The following is a 21057-nucleotide window of genomic DNA, read 5'->3' as shown; positions in this document are numbered from 1 at the left end:
AGAGGCAGATTCAATGCAGGGGAAATATAGAAAAGACCGATTATCATGAAAACTCTCAATTTGCATTTTGCTCTCCTTGTAAGTCCTAATACCAGGAAGCCAATGCAATCCCCCGAAAGAAGCTTTTTATATCTAATGGCAAGCCTATATGCCTCCAGGGTGGTTAGATTGTATCTATTCCATCACTCGTCTGAAACGGTCCCTCTCCTCCTCTGGGCTTGGCACCCGTGAGGAGATGGGACCCATTTCCCAGGGAGGAGACCCAGGCTCGCAATCTGCCTAACAGAAAGCTGCATAATGATGCTTCCTGATTTCTTCTGGCAAGAGGCTCACCTAGCCATGTCTCCAGGCTGCTAGCTGGGGATGGGGAGCGCCCTGCTGGGCATACACAGAGGCTCCTGCAGCCGGGACTGCCCCTCCCAGGGACACGAGCCCTATGCACTAAGGAAAGTGTGTGCCAAGCCTTCCTGAGTGCGCTCTTTAATCATCTCAGTATTAAAAATGGATTCTGAAGACCAGTTCCAAAAGGAACATGCTGCATGAGAGGCTTTCCCTGCTTTGAAGAGGGTGCTATCATTGCTGTACCCAGTCTCCCCGAACAGCCGAGCAGACAGGAGGGGGACGGCCGCAGTTCTAGACTTGGGCAGACTACCCACAGCTGCACAGTTAATTATGGCTCTCTCCCTCGTTCTCCTTCTCTTCAAAATCTCAGCTTTAGAAATAAAAGATAAGAAATTCTTTAGAGTAATTAGAGACTGCTGAGCGCTTGTGGTGATAATGAAGGAAAACATTCTCACTGATTTACAGCAGGAAGAGGCAGTGAGAGTAGCAGTGCAGGTTGAAAAAAAAAATAATTAAAATCAGCTTTGCCACTATCTTGACGGAGCTGTCAGTCAGCCTCAGAGAGAAAAGAATTGCTAATGAAATATTAATATGCTGCTTTAGATTTTATATAACTGCCTTTTGTTCCCAGGTACTCTTCCAGTTTGTCAGTCAAAGGGGTCAGGTGTGAAAGGACACGGAACCAGTGTGGTCAGCGAGAAAATGAGAGCTCTGTGGCCCAAAAAATGCCGGGCTGCAGAAAGGACTCACTGGAGCATTGCAGCAAAGCCGTACGGGCCTCCCAGGACGGCCACAGCCGCGGCTGCCCCAGCTGGAGAAATCTAGTGGGGGCAAAGCTTTTTTTTCTTTTCTTTCTTTTCCTTTTCTCCCCCAGGCTGACACACACTAAATGTCAGCAATCGTCATGATATAATCAGAGCTGGTTTTATAATATCTATAAGTGGTTTTGAAGTCTGCAGATACTAGACGGTTTGAAAATCTCAGAGAAATTGCATCTCATAGGTAGTCTACAGACGAGACACAGCCCCCACGTATTTTTTGTTTTATCAAATCAATCACTCAGAGCTACCGTGCAAAATGGATGACATGGTTTGGAAGCTGTGTGTGTGTGCTGGTGTGTGCATGTGTGTGCCCATGTGTGTGCATGCACACAGGTGAGTTTGCATGTGTACAGGCACACCTGCATGTGTGTGCCTGTGTGAGTGACATGTCTTTGTGAGCATTTTGCATGTGCATGTCTGAAATCACCCAAGTGCTAAAAGTTTCTTAGGTAGTCCACAACACACCATATACAGAGTGGTTTAGGGACACGCTCTGTGTCTTAGAACTCCTGACGTGCAGATTCTGGTAATCCAAGTAAACACGGAAGACATAAAGCAAAGGTACAAAGAAACTGGCCAGAAGGCACAAGGAGCCACAGAGGGTGCACACAAGGCCCAGGGGACAATACCATGTGAATCTCTCTTTGCTTAGATTCAGTGAGATTTCTGGAGTCTAAAGAGGAGTGGCCAGGGAACAAAGACCCAGGTGACAAAATCCAGTGTCAGGAACCAGGCAGGTGAAATGGAGCAAGATGGCAGAGGATAGACATCTGAAGAAATAGCCACGTGATCTGTGTTAAGTCCCGGCACTGGCAATAGCTCACTGTGACTCTGGGTGGGTGATACAAACCCTGCAGCCTTATTTTCTGTAATTGAGGTGTGAGGAAGAGCCGTGGTTCCCAGGGGCCTCTTTGGGCCTGTGATCCAGTTAGAAGGCATTAAAAAGGGATGTTGATCAAGAGCCACAGCCCTTCTTGCCTGGGACATCGTGTCTCGCTTTTATAAGACAACTTACCTGTTTCCGTGATTCAAACTTTAAAAATTATAACTGGGGTGAGAACATTTTTTAGCTTCAGAAAATGAGAAAAGTGAAACAGTGCAGTATAATAGCGACTTCATTTATCAGGAATTTACTATGTACGAGGAACTTACACCATTTTGAATTATCTTAAATTTTCAGTACAATAAATATGAGCATCCCCTAGTGACAGATGAAACAAGAGAGACTCATGTTTCCATGCTAGCCAAAGGCAGAGAATAAGCCCCACCCAGGTCTGTGGCTCTAAAGTCTATCCTGTCTCTGTTCCAAGTTAAGACAATTAGTGATAGGTCGGTTCATGCAGTAAATTGCCCAATGCAATTATACAAAGCTTGTTTAAATTAATCATTACTATTTAATCCTAAGAACAGTCTTCTGAAGGTCAGGGAGATTTGGAACTTTCCCAGGTAGCCCACACCTGTGCCCCTCTCTCCTAATCCCTCGGTTCATCTAAGGTAGGACCTTCCCTGCTCTGGTTCCATTCAGATGAGGGCAGAAACCAGGAGACTTCATGCTGAATTGACAGAACGATTTCAGCTTCAATTCTAGAGCCTAGAGGCTGCATGACTTTGGGGAAATCACAGGCTCTTCCTGCACCTTGGTTCCTGTCTTTCACGTGGGACACTATTGCATAACTTTGCATAAATATTATGAGGTTTAAGTAAAAAAAAAAAAATAAGTACATAGCATAGTTCCTCGCTAATCACAGTAAGATAACAATAAGTAACATTTATTGATTGAACAGATGAGATGCACCAGACACACTGTCCTACGCATTTGGGGAAGATGAGGAATAAAACACAACTCTTTTTCTTTCCAAAGCAATTCTCAGGATTTACAGCCGTTTGTGAACGGCACAGGCACTCAGCTCCACCTGGTCCTTTTGCTAAAGGACGAATGTGAATCCCACTGCGTAGGCTGGTGCTGGTCACTTAAAGTTGCAATCACCAATTTTTATTTATTTATTTATTTATTTTTGTAGAGACGGAGTCTCACTATGTTGCCCAGGCTGGTCTTGAACTCCTGCCTTGGCCTCCCAAAGGATGGGGTCACAGGCATGTGACAACACAAAGGCCTTCCGTTCTTGATTCTTCAGCTCACGTAGTTAGAAAAAAAGGTATATTCCAATGTGTGAATTTATTCGTTCTTTTTCTACATACTCTTCTGTCGATCCACACATGAAATGCCAATAAAGCTGAATTTGTTTTCCAACATGTTAAATGAAAATAAGCATGCATAGATATCCTTTCATTCTCACCTAGACACTTGAAGACCTGTGCATTCTATTTTGAAAGTGACTCCTTGTGCTAGTGAAAGGAGCAAATCTACCTGACCGTAGAGCATGCGTCTCTCAACAGGCTTTTGTTATTTTCTACTCGTTTTCTTCTTTTAATGTAATATAAGAGGTGGTTTCTTTGTGTTAAGTGGCTATTAAAAAAAACAACTATGCATCAACGATGCTACTGGGGAGAAAAAGATAATGAAGGGAATAGGGAAAGAGAGTTTTAAAAATAATAACTCATAACTTCACCTCAAACATGAATTATTTAAGTTGATTCCATGTCTTTGCTATTGTAAATAATGCTGCAATAAACAGATGCATGCAGGTATCTTTATGTTAGAACAATTTATATTCCTTTGGATATATACCCAGTCACGGGTTTGCTGGGTGGAACGGTATGTCTGTGATTCGCTCTTTGAGGAATGGGCGTGCTGCTGTCCACAGGGGTGAACTCATTCACACTCCCATCAACAGTCCATAAGTGTTTCTTGTTTTCTGCAACCTCGTCAGCATCTGTTATTATTACTATTTTTTGACTTTTTAATAGTAGCCTTTCTGACTGGTGTGAGAGGGCATGTCACTATGGTTTTGATTTGCATTTCTCTAATCATCAGTGATGTCGAACTTTTTCCCATCGCTTTTTGGCCCCATGTATGTCTTATTTTGAAAAGTATCTGTTTATATGTTTATGTCCTTTGTCTACTTTGTAATGGGGTTGGGTTTTTATTTTTTATTTTTTGGTAAATTTGTTTAAATTCTTCACCAAAATGCCCATCGATTTTAACAAGATTAAAAAAAAAAAAACCTGGTACATATGCATTATGGAATATTATACAGCCATAAAACAAAACAGGATCATGTTCTTTGCAAGAATATGGATGGAGCTGGAGGCCATTATATTTAGCAAACTAATACAGTAACAAAAAACCAAATACTGTATGTTCTTACTTATATCCAGGGGCTAACCAGTGAGAATATGTGGATACACAGAAGGAAATGAAACAGCAGACACTGGGGCCAACCAGAGGATGGGAGGGAGAGAGGATGAGAAAAATGACGAGTGGGCGCTAGGCTTAATACTTAAGTGACTAAATAATTTATACAACGAACTTCCATGACATGAGTTTACCTATGCAGCAAACCTGCAAATGTTCCCCTGAATTTAACTTAAAAAAAAATTTTAAAAAGAATTATTGCTAGTCTAACACCCGTTGAGTGTTTTAAGCCAAACGTAGAATGCATGCTTAAGGCAAATACTTAAGTGTTCACACCATTCGGGGAACTGAGCTAAGTTCTTTCCATATGGTTAGACACTGGGTCCTCACAACTGTCCAATATTGAAGCTATTACCCTGCGAGGTAGGTATAATAAGCCCCATGTCACAGATGAGAACACTGAGACAGTACATGCCTGCTAAGCATATTTACAGCAAGTAAGTAGAAGAAATAGTTCTGGATAAACAATGTTGCATGTGGCAAAGAAACAGTTCAATGACAAATGAATCCCCCTAAAAACATCAAAAAAGCCAAGACAACACTTTGTAAACAAGTCCTGTAAGTACTTCAGGTTGTAACTGGCCTCACAGCTTGTGTGCCTGGATTTTGGTGATGAGCCAGAGAAGGAAGCAGCCTTCGCTGTCTGTAGAGTGAATCTAGCAGGTTACCTGAACTTCTCGGGCTTTGAGTCTTGTGTATGTGGAAACAGATAACAGCGCTTCTTATTTTATGTAGCACAGACACTTGACTTTTAAAATCCAATGCTTTAAGGATAAAGGCCTCTTCACATCCGAAAGAAAGCCCTTTAAAATCCTGAGTGTCCATGTTTTTAATCATTATTTATTGAGTATATACCATGGAGAGCAATGGGGGCAGAAACGGAATTCAGGACACATATACAGCCATGTGGGTACCTTCTTAAACGCATTATCTCATTGAGGAGAAAAGAGTGAAAGGTCTGTGATAAGTAGAGAGTGAGTGCCTCACCGACCCCCAAAGTCGGTGTCCTCGACAGGAATCCCCGCAGGAGCCCCTTTTCCCAGCCAAGCCTTCAGATGAGGCTCTGAACCTCATCTCTGCCCCTTACTCTGCGTTACGCTAGGGGGAGACCACCTCTTGGAGACTCTGTTTTCTCATCTCTAAAATGAGATTATAATTATACTTCCATTGAAGGAATGTTATAAAAACTCAGGAAGAAATATCAAAGCACAGTGCCGGGCACATGGGAAGGAAGCCACAAGGTTTCCTTTTTTTTTTTTCTGGGCTGTGCAAAAACTACTAGTGAAGGCAGAAACCAGGGCTGAAGTCCTAACAGTGGTCGGCTCTGTAGACTTCATGGGACTCCTGGATGAAAGGGAGGCAGGAATGAGGCACGAGGGTGGAGCCATGATTCAGGGGGCTGAGAGAATACTGAGCCAGACAGAAAGTTAAACAGGTGTGACTGTGTCCTCCAGCACATTATGGCTTATTACGATGGGGTGTCCCTGGTGCTGCTGCCTTAAAGGGCTCACCAGGTCTCGAAAAGGCTGTTCAGGAAGAGCCAACTTGGTGATGGCAAAACCCACGGGAGCTCAGAGAAAGGCCGCAAGGAGGCTAATCCATGTCGCAATATTAGAATTAAATGCAAAGGAGCTCAAAGGTCATGGAGTCCAAGCCTCTAGGTGATACATCTGCAGCCGGTATTTGGAATCCACAGCTGCGTGCCTTCCCTGAGAGCCCATCTGTCATTCACTGTCACCCCTCAAAGTACACAGGAGCCCTGCCTTGTGGGTGTAGTCTCCCTACCACTCCCACATTAAGGGCTGAAGTCTGTGCCCCCAACATTCATATATTGAAACCCTAACCCCCAGGGACTTCAGAATGTTGATAGCATTTGGAGATGGGGCTTTTAAATAGGTGATAAAGTTAAAATCAGGCCATTAGGGTGGGTTCGAATCCAATAGGACAAGAATAACTGTGGACACAGACACAGAGGGAAGACCATGGTGGCATCGTGAGCTGCTGGTGATCGGCAACCCGGAACGAGAGCTTGGGGGAACCAGCCCTGCTGACACCTTGATTTTGAACTTCTAGCTTCCAAAACTGTGAGAAAGCAGGTGTCTCCTGTGTCAGCCCCATCTCCAGTGTTTTCTTCTGGCTCCCTAGCTGACCAACACTCAAACACTGGCTTCCTTTCTGTGTTTCTGTGTCTGCCTCTGTCTCTCCACCGTGGCTCCTTTCCCGAGTTCCTGCTGTAGCTCCCTCTTGCCTTGAAGACACACATTGTCTCTCCATGCCCCAACCACTGCAATCCTGCAGTCTGTCCTCCACCCTCCACAGGGTGATGGGTGATTCCAGCTGGAACCACAGACGGCCTCTTTTGTCTAAACTCCAAGGTCACTTTTACCCTTCAGCGTACTTGATGCCTGAGGTTACTGCAGTATAGAGCCCCTCTCCTTGTTAAGTTTGTGGTCAGAATAAAGCATTTAGGGCCTTGGATGGACTTGTGATAAAGACGGCCACCCCGTCCCGTGGCATCACGAGCACTGCTGGGATCCTGAGTCTTCTTTGACCCAAAATTGTCTGAATCAATGTGGTGGGAAAACATCGGGTAATAAAGATTTTTTTTTTTTCCGAAAGAATAAAAATTGGAGAATTGCTTAAACCAGGGAGGTGGAGGTTGCAGTGAGCCCAGATCGCCACAGCACTCCAGCCCGGGTGACGGAGGAAGACTCCATCAAAAAAAAAAAAAAAAAAAAAAAAAAAAAGAAAGAAAGAAAAGAAAATTTGGGTGGGAGCTAATCTGAGGTCTAGTTCATTTCTCTCTCAGTGCAGTTTGTCAGGGAGTCATCTCGCTGAGGGTAGCCTTGATTTCTCATCTGGATTCTACGGTGTGAGAATAATAGAATATTCTCTGCAGAGTAATGAAGACTAAATGAGACAGTCTTGCACTGCCTGCCACATAGAGCTTCCATAGATACTGAAAGATCAGCTCATATGCACCTTCAAGGCTAGAATGAATATGGATAGCAACAGCGATGAGAAGAAATGGTCTAAAATAAACTCAAGGAACAGCACGTGCAAAAATGAGGATTATGACGCTATGTCAGTTACTTTCAAAATGAATTGCTTTCCAGGGAACCCAGTATGTCCTTATTTTAGTAGAGTACTCTGGGTGACTCCACTATGTGACTCTCACTGCATGACAGGGTTATGAAAGGAAAGTTACCTTGCCATATTTCGTTTATGACAAATTAACCTTATCAGGCTGTACCTTACTTGGCAGTAGAAATAGTCAAGCTGCATTATTTGGGGGCTCATTGTCTCTCATAAGGCCCTATCAGAACCTAGACAGCTTGTGTGGCCCCCAGAATGTCAGGGGGCCTCCTCCTTTGCTCATTAAGGTCACTGCTCACATTCTCATCATCTCAGCTTCAATGGTCCTTGAAGGCAGGTAGTGCACCTGATCTGGCAGGTCCAAGCCAGACATTTTCTCAGTCTGGGAGACCCTCTCCTGGAATATGCTGACATACAACCTCACTAAGAGTTCTACTTGGGCACCCCATGGAGGTCTTTCATCTCTCTGCAGAGCTGTCGGGGTGAGGTTGGGCCCTCTTCCTTGGACTGCTGACCTCTCCCCTGTCTTAGGAGATGGTTTTTCAGGGCCTGTTCCTACTATTTTCCTCTCTGACACTTCCTCTGCTTTTCTCCTCCAGGATCCAAATGTGGCTACTTCAGCTGGCCAGGCTTTCCGGAAATGTGAGGACAGTGATCTCCTGACTCTTCCTCCTGCAGCCTGTGGCAAAAACGCAAAGTCCACTGGAGACCAGGAAGTCCAAGAAGCCTTGCTTATTCCTGGAATATACTAGGAAAAATACAGGTAGAAACAACTCAAATAAATGTCACAATAAATTAAATCTCCTCAAGTGCTGTGTTTTGAGAAACATCATTTATTTCTTCAGTATAAGCCTAATGATACCAGACAAGCTTATGACAAAACGTTAGTAACAGATCTTCTCTTTTATTCCTCCAAGGAGTAAAGCCAATGTTTATTTGTTTGTTTGTTTTTATTTCTGATTTATAAAATCCCCCTTTAAAATAAAACAATCTCCAAGCTTCAAATCAGGATGCTGTGATAATAATCCTGATTACATAATCCTGAGTAAATGAAGTTACTATGAAGTTATTATTAGAGATCATAAACAGGAGAGCTGGAAAAATTTGGGAGCTCATAAAATGTATTGTTATTGCACAGATAGAGAAACTGAGGCTTGAAAAAAGACTGTGAGATATCCAAGTTTCCTGAGCCAAGTTTAGAAAACTTCAGTAGTTCTGAACATAAAAGTTGCTCAATGCCATGTGTTGGATGAATTGGCAAATATGCCTGTTTAAATCTGGATCGTTTGTTAATGCCTGTATATATCTGCTTCGTTCCAGGCACAGTGCAGTGGTGCCACGTGCTAACCACTCTGTGAACCGCCAGGTATCATATTTGATCCCGATGGCAAGCCTCCGGTAGGTATCGCGGTTGTGCCCATTCTGTCTCTGGAAGAACTAAGAATGGAAGATAAGTAACTTTCCTGAGGCTCCTGAGCTAAGGCTCCAGGCCTGGAATGGAGCCAGGCAGCCTGTCTCCAGAGTCCTGGTGAGTGCTCTTCCAGAGAGGACATAGCTTCTGCAGCTCTGTGAGGAGAGGACCCAGCCACAGGGCTGACCTGGGGAAAAGCAGCCTTATTTGGCTTTTAATGAATCACTCTACCTCCTTCAATTTCAAAATAAAGGAAAAGGCATGGATCTTGAGAATCCATTTGAATTCAGTGTCAGAATAACCATAGTTTATATCCTGGCTGGGCTGTTTACCAGGTTCAAGATAAACGAAACAAAACAAAACAAAACAAAACAAAACAAAACAAAACAAAACAAAACAATGAATCCAACGAATAAACAAAGCACAAAGTCCAACAACAACAAAACAAACAAGAAAACAGAGAAAGAGAAGGGCAAACGGGTGCAAGCTTGAGTTCTTGATCATCTCTGAGGTAGTTTGCACAACCCTTTAGCTGCGTTGTGTCTTGGTTTCCCTACCAGTGAAATGGGTAATGTTCATACATTCTGTGGCCAATTGCACAGTCCAAGAGGACTGCACATCCCTTCCCACACGTGCTTCTTCTGCTGTGGAGCTTACACTGCAGCATGGAGCAGATACCCAAAGACTTGGGCATGAGTGAGCCTCCCAGCGATTCTATGCCCAGCCTTTAAGCTGGTCCAGCTGACACCAAATCGAACAGGCTGATTTGCCATTTCTCAGCCCAAAGCACATCACAGATGTGTGAGCAAAGTATCAGGTGCAGTGGCTCACACCTGTAATCCCAGTGCTTTGGGAGGCTACGGTGGGAAGATTGTTTGAGCCCAGGAGTTCAAGGCCAGCCTGGGCAACATGGTGAGACCCCAGCTGTATTAGTCTGTTTTCACACTGCTGATAAAGACATGCCTGAGACTAGAGAATGTACAAAAGAAAGCAGTTTAATTGGAATTACAGTTCTTTGTGGCTGGGGAAGCTCACAATCATACTGAGGAGCAAGGAGGAGCCATTCACATCTTACATGGATGGCAGTAGGCAAAGAGAGAGTGAGAGCCAAGCAAAAGGGTCTCTCCCCATAAAACCATCAGACTTCATGAGACCCATTCACTACCACAAGAACAGTGTGGAGGAAAAGACCACCATGATTCAACCATCATCCACCAGGTCCCTCCCACCATAATGGAAATTACGGGAGATATAACTCAAGATGAGATCTGGGTGGGGACACAGCCAAACCACGTCACCATCTCTAAACAAATACAAAAAAATTAGCTGGGCATGGTGGTCCTTGTCTGTGGTCCCAGGCACTCAGGAGGCTGAGATGGGAGGATGGCTTAAGCCTGGGAAATCAAGACTGCAGTGAGCTGAGTTTGTGCCACTGCACACCAGCCTGGGTGACAAGAATGAGGCCCCGTCTCAGAAATGAATAAATAAATAAAGTCATTATTGAAGCCACTACATTTAATGTGAATTTGTTGCACTTACCTACTTCCCAGAATTGGGAATATTGAATGAGACAAAGTGAAAGATATTCGTAAGTTATGGGGTGCTACACTGGGTGATGTTCAGTCTCCAGTACCTTGAGGGTTAGGTGAAGTGAGCCATACAAGCCCTGCATGTGGGACCTGTGACTGTGACCCATGTTACTAATGCCCTGTCTGGAGGAGGGAGAGATCACTAGGAGCAGCGGTGACCCAGATGGCCCCCGGCAGGATTAGAGCATCGAGGCATCGAGGGATGTCCACGGGCTTCCAAGCTCACATGGAAAATCGCATGTCAGGATGTAGGAGGCCTGCAAGTTAAACTGGGCGGCAGGACTCTCTCAGGAGGCTGGCCCCACACCACACTATCCAGTGTCCAGAGCTTGTGTTTGTTTTTACCAACTTACTGAAAACTTTAAAATATACTCTAACAAATGCTACATTATTATAGCTTTAAAAGTTGGCAACCACAACAGAGAAACAGGAGAAAGCAAAGTGGAATCTGCTGGTGGTGACTCTTAGCAGGAATTTTTATTGTGCTGTAGAGCTACACATTTTCAAAGCCATATTTATCTCTTACCTTTCCGTAGCCTGAGTTTGTTTAAGCCTGGCCTAATTTCTTTGAAAGGCTCTGGGCCTAATTTCTACAGCTGTCCTACTTTTTTTCTTTCTTTCATAGAATCATTGTCTGCTTTGAATACTAAGCCAGATATAAACTTCAAAAAAATAAAATCATTTTATGGACAATTGGAATGCAGATCCAGTTTGTGGATGTTAATATTCTGAAAGTGAAGCTCAACCTTTCTCTACATCCATCTCTTTGGTTGGATTAATTCTCTACATTGGTTGGATTAATTTCCTACTATCATTACTACCACTTTTGACAACCTGGAGTAGTTCTGAATTTAAATAAGCTGATTGAATGAGGAGCTTAGGGTCTTGGCAGACCAAAGGCAAGCCCGAACCACAAAAAGCACATTCAGAATCCCAAGAAGACTGCACCAGAAGAGAGACACCCACTAAGCAGCCCCTTGGGCTCCCAGCCAGGCCAGGGGAGAGAGTGTGAGCCTCCGTGACTCCAGAAGATGCCACCTGCAGCACAGCAGAGGGCCTGGTATGCTGCTTCTGTGGATGGCAGAAAGGTCCTGTTGCCTGTGCTTAATAGTCAAGCAATAGTTATTCAGCCTTACTCCCTCCTAGTGATAGCAAAGCTCGAGGTAATGGGTTGCAGTCTACTGCCATGTGGGAGTCAGGGGTTCTGACAGGGTTTGCCACACCTGCAACAGGGGGAGGTTGGACCGCGAAAGCTGTAGGTCCTGATATCCCAAAGGGAGCAGGGAAGGCTGCTGTAGCCGAGGGCAGGGGCCTACGGACCGACAAGAGCATGCACTTCCCACAAGCCAGGTACAGTCAGCAACAGGAGCTCTCAGAAGCTTGCATGAAAGTGAAGGCAAAGGGGACCACAACAATGAACTCTTCCAAAATGCTAACTCGGTCACTAAGTCTGAATTCAGAAAAGCAAATTGATGACAATAGGCCTTCAGAGAAGATTCCAAATTTGGTAGACATACCTTCATGAAAATGCATGGGGGCATGTGTGCAGAGCCCCACGCTTTTCAGTCCTGTACATCTGTGCTGGCTCTGTCCGAGGCCAGGCCCATCAGCTGTGGATGCTGAGTGGGTGACAGGCCAGCTCAGCAGCAAATAGTGTGCGGGCTGCTTGGTCCTCAAGCGAAAGGACAGCCTTTCTGGCCTCTAGCCATTAGAGTGTCCTGGGTTTCCAGGGTTCTCCTGTCTGGAGGCTTCTTCAGAAAGGGCCCTGTCCTCTAGCCCAAGGCATGTGTCCACGGAAGCCATTTCATCACTGTCGTTTTATACAAGGGGGACAAATGCCGATGCTCCCTCTCTCATCTGCTGCCAAGCCCATCTCCATCTTTGTTTTGAGTTTTGAGTCGCCTGATCTGGTGGGGAGGAATGAGATATATAAATCAACTGTAATGAAACAACTAATCAGGAATTAAAAAAAAAAAATGGAATCTCCTTGAATGTCTATCATCCTCTCACTTGAGGCTGTTTCCAGAAGAGTCACAGCACATGGAACAAAGGGATGTGCGTTTTCCCTCCTATGTCTTCACATAAGGGTTATTGAAACGTATTTCTTATGGCCACCAGCATTTAATATACAGTCATGCGGTACATTTGTTACAGTGGATGAGCCAATACTCATACATTATTACTAACGAAAGTTCATAGTTTCTGTTAGGATATTCATTTGGATGTTGGGCATTCTATAGATTTTGTCAAATGCATGTCATCTACCTTCCATAATAGTATCACATAGAGTGGTTTCATTGCCCTACAAATCTTTTGATCACTTAATAAAAAGGTTGTGTTCTGAGAAACATGTCATAGGGGATTTCATGTGTAAACGTCATAGCGTACTCACACAAAACTTGATGGCAGTGCCTACTGCATACCTGAGCTAGATGGCATCAATTCTTGTTCCCAGGCTACAAACCTGAACAGCAGATCACTGTACTGAATACAGCTGTAACTGTAACATAATGGTAAGTATTCATGTGCCTAAACATAGAGAAGGTATGGTAAAAATGCAGTATGAAAGATTAAAATGGTGCATTTGTAGAGGCTCCTTACCATGAAGGGAGGCTACTTGGCTGGAAGTTGCTCTGGGTGAGTCTGTGAGTGTGTAGTGGGGGGTGGATGAACGTGAAGACTGAAGACATTACTGTACACTGCTGTAGACATGACAAACACACTACACTCAGGCTACATGCAATTTATTTAAAAACATGTATTTTCTTTAATGAATAATGGATTCATCTTAGCCTGCTATAATGCTTTTATTTTATACACTAAAAAAGACATGACTACTTTGTAATTACACAGACACGCTGTACAGCTGTACAAAAAGAGTTTTTCTCTTTATATTCTTACTCCATAAGCTTTTTGTTCTGTTTTTAAAATTATTTATTTATTTATTTTTGACCTTTCTGTTAAAAACACAAACACACACATTAACCTAGGTCTACTTAGGGTCAGGATAATCAATATCAGTCTCTTCCCCCTCCACGTCTTGTCCCAGCGGAAGGTCTTCAGGGGCAGTAATGTGCACAGAACTGTCGGCTCTGCTGACAGCAATGGCTTCTTCTAGACTACCTCCAAGGACCTGCCTTAGACTGTTTTACTGTCACTTTTAAAAATATGTATGTAAGTAGAAAGAGTACCCTCTAAAATAGTAATAAAATGTACAGGATAACAAATACATAAACCAGTAGCATAGTCATTTATTGTGACTCTCAGGTACTGTAGCACATTTTCACCTACTTTGGAAAACTGCTCTCCTATCTTACAGAACACAATCTCTCCAAGTCAGATATTTGTTGAACACTCATTTCTTCCTGGTGCGTTTCTAAGATTTGAAGTTCCTTCTGGAGTGGGTGCTTTTCCTTTTCTGACTGATTTCCTTCTAACTGCAATGAAGCTTTCTCAGTTTAGAGACTTTTTTTGTGATCCTTAAGGACATCGGCTATTTCGTCTTTCTGAGTTAAGTTAGCATACGATTGGTCTCCTCTTCAAAAGTCTTAAAATAAATATGTAATTCAGCTACATCAATTGGTTTCTTTGAAATTCCTTTGAGTCATCGTCTAGGAGGTCCCCGTGTCTGCGGCATTCACAGTATCTCTTTCCCGGTTCCTGCTATCCGCATTGCTTTTCCAGTAACACTAGCAAAAATTCTCATTTGTTGCAACTGTCCATGTGGAGGCTTAATCTAACCTTCTTTCTACTTTTAGAACATTTTTATTGTAATAATTTTACTCACTTTCATTGCCATCTGTCTGCTGCCGCCTTAGGCTTCTCAGAACATTAGACTTTCTCTTCGAAGCATCTTTCAGTGCGATCTGAAGTCGTTCTTCATTCGTCGGACGGATTTTGAAGGATGTTTTTTATTGCAGGTACTTCAAATGGGATGTATCCTGATGCGTCTTGTACAGACTGAAACTTTCCTGCAATGTCAATTCTTGGTCAACTTCCTCTCAATGTTGTGTTTTATTTACCTTCTTTTACTTCTTTTCAAAGGTGTCTATGTAAAATCAAGTGAAAATTTGGAGATTTCTAGTTCTTTATTGATGGTTTCATGTGTTTTTAATTATTTGTTTTCTGATCTGGTTTGCACTGAAGTGAACTCAAGACCTCTAAATACGAATTTTTTTTTCATTAATACACTTTGTTTCTTAGAGTAATTTTGAAGAAAAATTGAACAGAACATATAGAGGGTTTTGATATACCCCCTCTCCCCTCATTCACAGTTTCCCTACTATTGACATTTCACATTGGTGCAACACATTAGTTACAGCTAATGCAATACATTAGTTACAGCCAGTATTCTTACATTATTACTAAAGTTTATTGTTCACATTAGGGCTTGCAACTTGGTATTGTGCATTCTATAGGTTTTGTCAAATGCATTCATATACATTCCATTACAGTATCATGCCGAGTGGTTTCATTGCCCTACACATCTTTTGTGATCCCCTTTTTATTCCTCCCTCACCACAAACTCGTAATCACTGATTATTTTACCGTCTCCATACTTTTGCCTTCTCCAGGATGTCATGTACTTGGAATTACACAGTAGGTAGCCTTTTTCAGTTTGGCTTTGCCCACTTCACAAAATGTACTTACAGCTCCTCCATGTCTTTCAGTGACTTGATAGCTCATTTCCTCTTAGTGGTGAATCATGTTCCATTGTTTGGATGCAGCACAGTGCATGTATCCACTCACCCACTGAAGGACATCTTGACTGCTTCCAAGTATTGACAATTATGAATAAAGCTGCTATATACATCCCTATGCAGAGTGTGTATGTGTGTGTGTGTGTGTGTGTGTGTGTGTGTGTGTGTGTGTGTGAACATACATTCTCAGATCATTTTGGTACCAAATATGCTTTTAATCAACATTGCACTTGTCAAAAATGTGTTGTCTTTCTACTAGGAGGAGAGAAAATAGTGGGTAGCTTGCTTCTACTTGAATAAAGTAGTTTCTTAATAATTAAAAATATGATCATGGTGATAAACACCACCATCCCCATTATAATCTGTGGGACATGGACCTTGATAAGCATCCTCTGTCAGCACTGCCCTGACTCAGCCCAGCGGCCTCTGGGAAGCTGCAACTCACACGATCAGGACACCAGCAGACCCTCCATGGCCTCCAGGCAACTGCTGAGGTTGCCAGGATCCTGCAGCCCGCAACAGACTCTAAGGAACACAGGATTGTTCCACCCAGAAGCAAATCTGTGCCTGGCAGCCTGTGCAGCAGACCTCAGTGGGGGCAGCCAGAGGGCAGGTGCAGTCAGTCCTGCCTGATACTCTTCCTTTTTGTAAGTAAACTTCTCATTTGGGGCCTGCCAGCCCTCATTTTACCCACAAAGGCCACAGAAGACTTCTGATTCTCAGCCTCCTCTGTCATTTGGGTGACCTTGAACTGTGTTAGGGAACAATGCAAAAGGATTACGGAAGCCCCTACAAAGGGCTGCAACTTACTTCACTAGCTCCGTGAGGAAGGAAAACTGGGAAGAGCTTCTAATGGCCCAAGCTAGAACAATTTTGGCAACAAAAAACTAACAAGGAATTGGATTCTTAATGCATGTATAAAATAAGTAATAAGTCCATACTGATATAAATAAGTGATTGAATAAATGGAGGAAGAAGACACAAATCTTCCTCACTGAATAACTGAAGATATCACATGAAAGTCAAGGCCAGCTCCATGGGCAGTCACCCAGAGTCTCAAGTTCAGACGGGTCCTGAGCTTGATTGAAGGCTCTGCTGTGGCCATCCTAAAATTCTTGATCATGTTGAGCAAAGGGCAGCTCCCCATTTTCATCCGTGCTGGGTCTGACAAGTTATGTAGTCTTTCTGGGAAGCCTACAGACACACGAATTTCTGGGCCCATCCCCAGGATCCTGTTTCTCTAGGCCTGGGGTGGGGACTGAAAAATCGAGTCTCTTACAAGCTCCCATACAGTGTTGGTGCTGTGAGCCCAGGAGACACAACTCCACCCTTCCTGAGAGGGGAAAATACTCCAAAAAAATGTCTGAGGTCTAGAAAGAGATGAGGAGCAAAGCAATGGTGAGGAGGGGGGGGGCAGGTTGTTATGTAATACAAGATACAACCAAACTTAAAAACTTATGTGACAATAATAGTATGTGGTTTTTGGTAATAAAATAATAAAAATTCATGACAGTAATGAACATTAGCCAAGAAAAAAGAAATAGAAACCAGACTCCTCTAAGTTTTTTTTTTTTTGTATATTAAGTAAATTTAGATAATGTTAAGTGAAGTATAAATAGTAGATTTTTAAGAGTAACCACCAGAAATATAGAGTGCAGGAATATCAAACTATTATGAGAGAAAGTGGAATAATGAAGATAACAACAAAAAATAAAAGTAACAAAAAAAAAGCAAACAACAAAAAATCTTTTTAGAAAGCAAAAGAAAATAATGGAAAAAAAAACTGGGAGCAATAAAAAGCAAAAGAGACAAGTAGAGAAACAAATTTAATATGGCAATATTGATAGTCTTTCCAATAAATATAAATGGACTAAACTTGTTAGTTAATATAGGTTTTTATATTTAAAATGATAAAAGGAAGACTGCTGAAGGCTGTTTATAAGAAAAAACATAGAAAATTTGGAAGAAAAAGAATGAAAATATTATAACAGAGAAAGCTTATATGAGACAAAAACAAAGCTGGAGTAACTTTACTAAAATGAGACTAAATTGGCCTTAGGACCAAAACTCATATTAAGTGTGTAGCAAGGGACTAGATGTAATAATATAATTGGAGGCCAGGCATAGTGGTTCATGCCTGTAATTCCAGCACTTTGGGAGGCTGAGTCAGGCAGATCGCTTGAGGTCAGGAGTTCAAGAGCAGCCTGGCCAACATGGGGGAAACCTGTCTCTACTAAAAGTGTGAAACATAGCCAAGTGTGGTGGTACACCCTTCTAGCCCCAGCTAATCAGGAAGCTGAGGTGGGAAGATCACTCGAGCCCAAAAGGCAAACATTGTAGTGAGCTGTGGTGGCACAACTGTACTCCAGACTGAATGACTGAATGAGACCCTGTCTCAAAACAAACAAATAAACAAACAAACAAACCTAAATAACAAAATTGGAAAGGTGTGATAATTCAAAAATTCAATGTACTTCAAAACAGTCTCAAATATTTAAAAAAAACATTAATAGAATTATGAAAACGTTAGAATCACACTTAGAGATTTACATGCCTAGTTTAATTTATCCATGGGTCAAATAGAAAAGTACTAGTAATGTTGTATACGATACGAACAATGAAGTTATCAAATGTCATTGAACGGGCATCTCAGAATAGTACATGTGGGACAAATACTCTTTTGGAGTCCACACATGCATACACAAAAATATTTTAAAATTCTAAGAATGAAGATGCAAAAGCAGGACATGGGTTCTCCTTGTAGTAAGGTAGAACAAGGGAAGCGGACGTGTGTGCAGAAGGAGATTCAGGGATGGGAATTTTCCTAGTGTTTAGGTTGTGGGCTGAGTTTTAGAATGCTCATTTTGTTATAGTATTTCCTAACGTACAGTGCTATGTATCTCATTTTGGATGTGTCACATATTAAAAAAAAAAAAAAGAGAAGAAAACAATGGTTACTTCATAAAGCTATTGTGGAGAAATAATGCTTGGTAAAGATGCAGCCACTATCTGGCACATAATAAGTATTTCAATAAATGTCAGCTCCATGTATATTCCTACCAGAGTCCAAAGATTACCAGTAAAATGTTGTCCCTGCTTTCAGAAACTCACAGACAGTTAAGGAAAAGGAATGAGAAAGCGATTCTGTAAGTCTCTCGATCTGCTTTTTCAGGACTCTGGATTCTTTTCACAATCAAAGGGAGCACTTGCAAGAATTTTAAAAAGAGAATAATAGGCTTAAGTTTGACTGCCAACAAAATAGAGAATGAATTTGGAGGGGTTGAATACAGAGAGTAAGGAATAAATGGTGGGGCTAATCACATGGATCCCAAGAGAGATGGGGCAAGAAGTGTGGGAGGAAGCATGCGAAGGCCAGCAGGAGAAGGTGTGTAAGATGTTCAGGAATGGAGTCTGACAGGCTTAGTGTGTCCAGGGAAAAACCTGCATGTATCAGGACACCTGAAGGTTGGTCTGTAGAGGCTGAGCCCAGCGGGGGATGGAGTTGGGGCTATGTGGGAATCCGTCTCTAGCATGGGGTAGAGCCAAAGAGTCCTGGGCCTGCAGGGACAGGAGAAGCCACCTTGGGAAGGTATAGGAGAAAACACTGTTTCTTCCCAGATCTGGGAGGAGTTGATGAAGACTGACAGAGAATGTGTGGTGAGGAGAAATGAACAAAGAACACAGTGTGACTACCTCCAAGCCAGAGCTGTCCCTCTGAGGTCTCCAGCCCACCACTCCCAGGCCCTCCTCTCACAAAGGTAGATTTTTTTAAATGGCTATATCTGGTATTTAAACAGGCTGAATTTCTTATGAAATTAACACATTTTAAATAATTTTTGAGCCTAAGTTGAATATTTCCAAAACTGCATCCTAGTTGTGTTAATCTGTTTTTACACTGCTGATAAAGACATAACAAGACTGGGAAATTTACAAAAGAAAGAGATTCAGTGGACTCAGAGTTCTACGTGGCCAGGGAGGCCTCACAATCATGGAAGAAGGTAAAAGGCACATTTCACATGGTGGCAGACAAGGCAAGGGTCCTTGTGCAGAGAATCTCCCCTTTTTAAAAGCATCAGATCTCATGAGATTCATTTATTATCATGAGGACAGCTCAGGAAAGACCTGCCCCATAATTTAATCACTTCCCACCAGGTTCCTCCCATGACATGTGGGAATTGTGGGAGTTACCACTCAAGACGAGATTTGGGTGGGGACACACCCAAACTGTATCATTCCACCCCGACTCCTCTCAAATCTCATGCACTCACATGTCAAAACCAATCATGCCTTCCCAACAGTTTCTTAAAGTCTTAACTCATTTCAGAAGGAACTCAGAAATTCACAGTCCAATGTGTCTTCTAAGACAAGGCAAGTCCCTTCCACCTGTAAGCCTGTAAAATCAAAAGCAAGTTAATTATTTCCTAGATACAATGAGGGTACAGGCACTGGGTAAATTCAGCCATTCCAAATGGGAGAAATTGGCCAAAACAAAGGAGCTACAGGCCCCATGAAAGTCCAAAATCCAGCAGGGCAGTCAAATCCTAAAACTCCAAAATGACCTTCTTTGACTCCAGTTCTCAGATCCATGTCGGGTTGAGGCAAGAGGTGACTTCCCATGGTCTTGGGCAGCTCCACCCTATGGCTTTGCAGGGTACAATCTCCAATCCAGTTGCTTTCATGGCCTGGCATGAATGTCTGTGACTTTTCCAGGTTCAAAGTGCGAGGTGCCCTTGGATCTATCATTCTGAGGTCTGGAGGATGGTATCCCTTTTCTCACAGATCCACTAGGCAGTGCCCCAGTAGAAACACTGTGTAGGCTCCCACTCGACATGTCCCTTCTGCACTGCTCTAGCAGAGGTTTTCAATGAGAACCCCCCACCCCGACTCCCCGACCGCAAACTTCTGCCTGGGCATCCAGGCATTTCCACACATCTTCTGAAATCTAGGTGGAGGTTTCCAAACCTCAATTCTTAACTTCTGTGCATTCGCAGGCTCGTTGTCATATGGAAGCTGCAATGGCTTGGGGCTTGGAGTCTCTGAAGCCATGGCCCAAGCTCTACTTTGGCCCATTTTAGTCATGGCTGGAGTGACTGGGACACAACGTACCAAGTCCCTAGAATGCACACAGCACTGGGACCCTGGTTCCATTTTCTCCTAGGGCTCCAGGCCTCTGTGATGGGAGGGGCTGCCGTGAAGACTTCTGACATGCCCTGGAGACATTTTCCCCAGGGTCTTAGGGATTAACATTTGGCTCCTTGTTACTTATGCAAATTTCTCCAGCCAGCTTGTATTTCTCCTCAGAAAATGGGATTTCTTTTTTTCTATTGCATTATCAGGCTGCAAATTTTCCAAACTTTTATACTGTTTCCCTTTTAAAACTGAATGCTTTCACCAGCCCTCAAGTCACCTCTTGAATGCTTTGCTGCTTATAAATTTCTTCTGTCAGATACCCTAAATCATCTCTCTCAAGTTCAAAGTTTCACAAATCTCTATGTCACGAGCAAAATGTCACCAGTCTGTTTGCTAAAACATAACAAGAGTCAACTTTGTTCCAGTTCCCAACAAGTTCCTCATCTCCACCTGAGACCACCTCAGCCTGGATTTCATTTGCATAACATTAGCAGCATTTTGACCGAAGCCATTGAACAAGTCTCTAGGCAGTTCCAAACTTTCTCACATTTTCCTGTCTTCTTCTGACCCCTCCAAACGTCCCACTGTTACCCAGTTCTAAAGTTGTTTCCACATTTTCAGGTACCTTTTCAGCAGCACCCCACTTTACTGA

Source organism: Saimiri boliviensis, chromosome 1 (genome assembly GCF_048565385.1).
Source record: "Saimiri boliviensis isolate mSaiBol1 chromosome 1, mSaiBol1.pri, whole genome shotgun sequence".
Lineage (NCBI taxonomy): Eukaryota > Metazoa > Chordata > Mammalia > Primates > Cebidae > Saimiri > Saimiri boliviensis.
The sequence above is the reverse complement of the archived record's forward strand: the minus strand, read 5'-3'. Positions refer to the sequence as shown.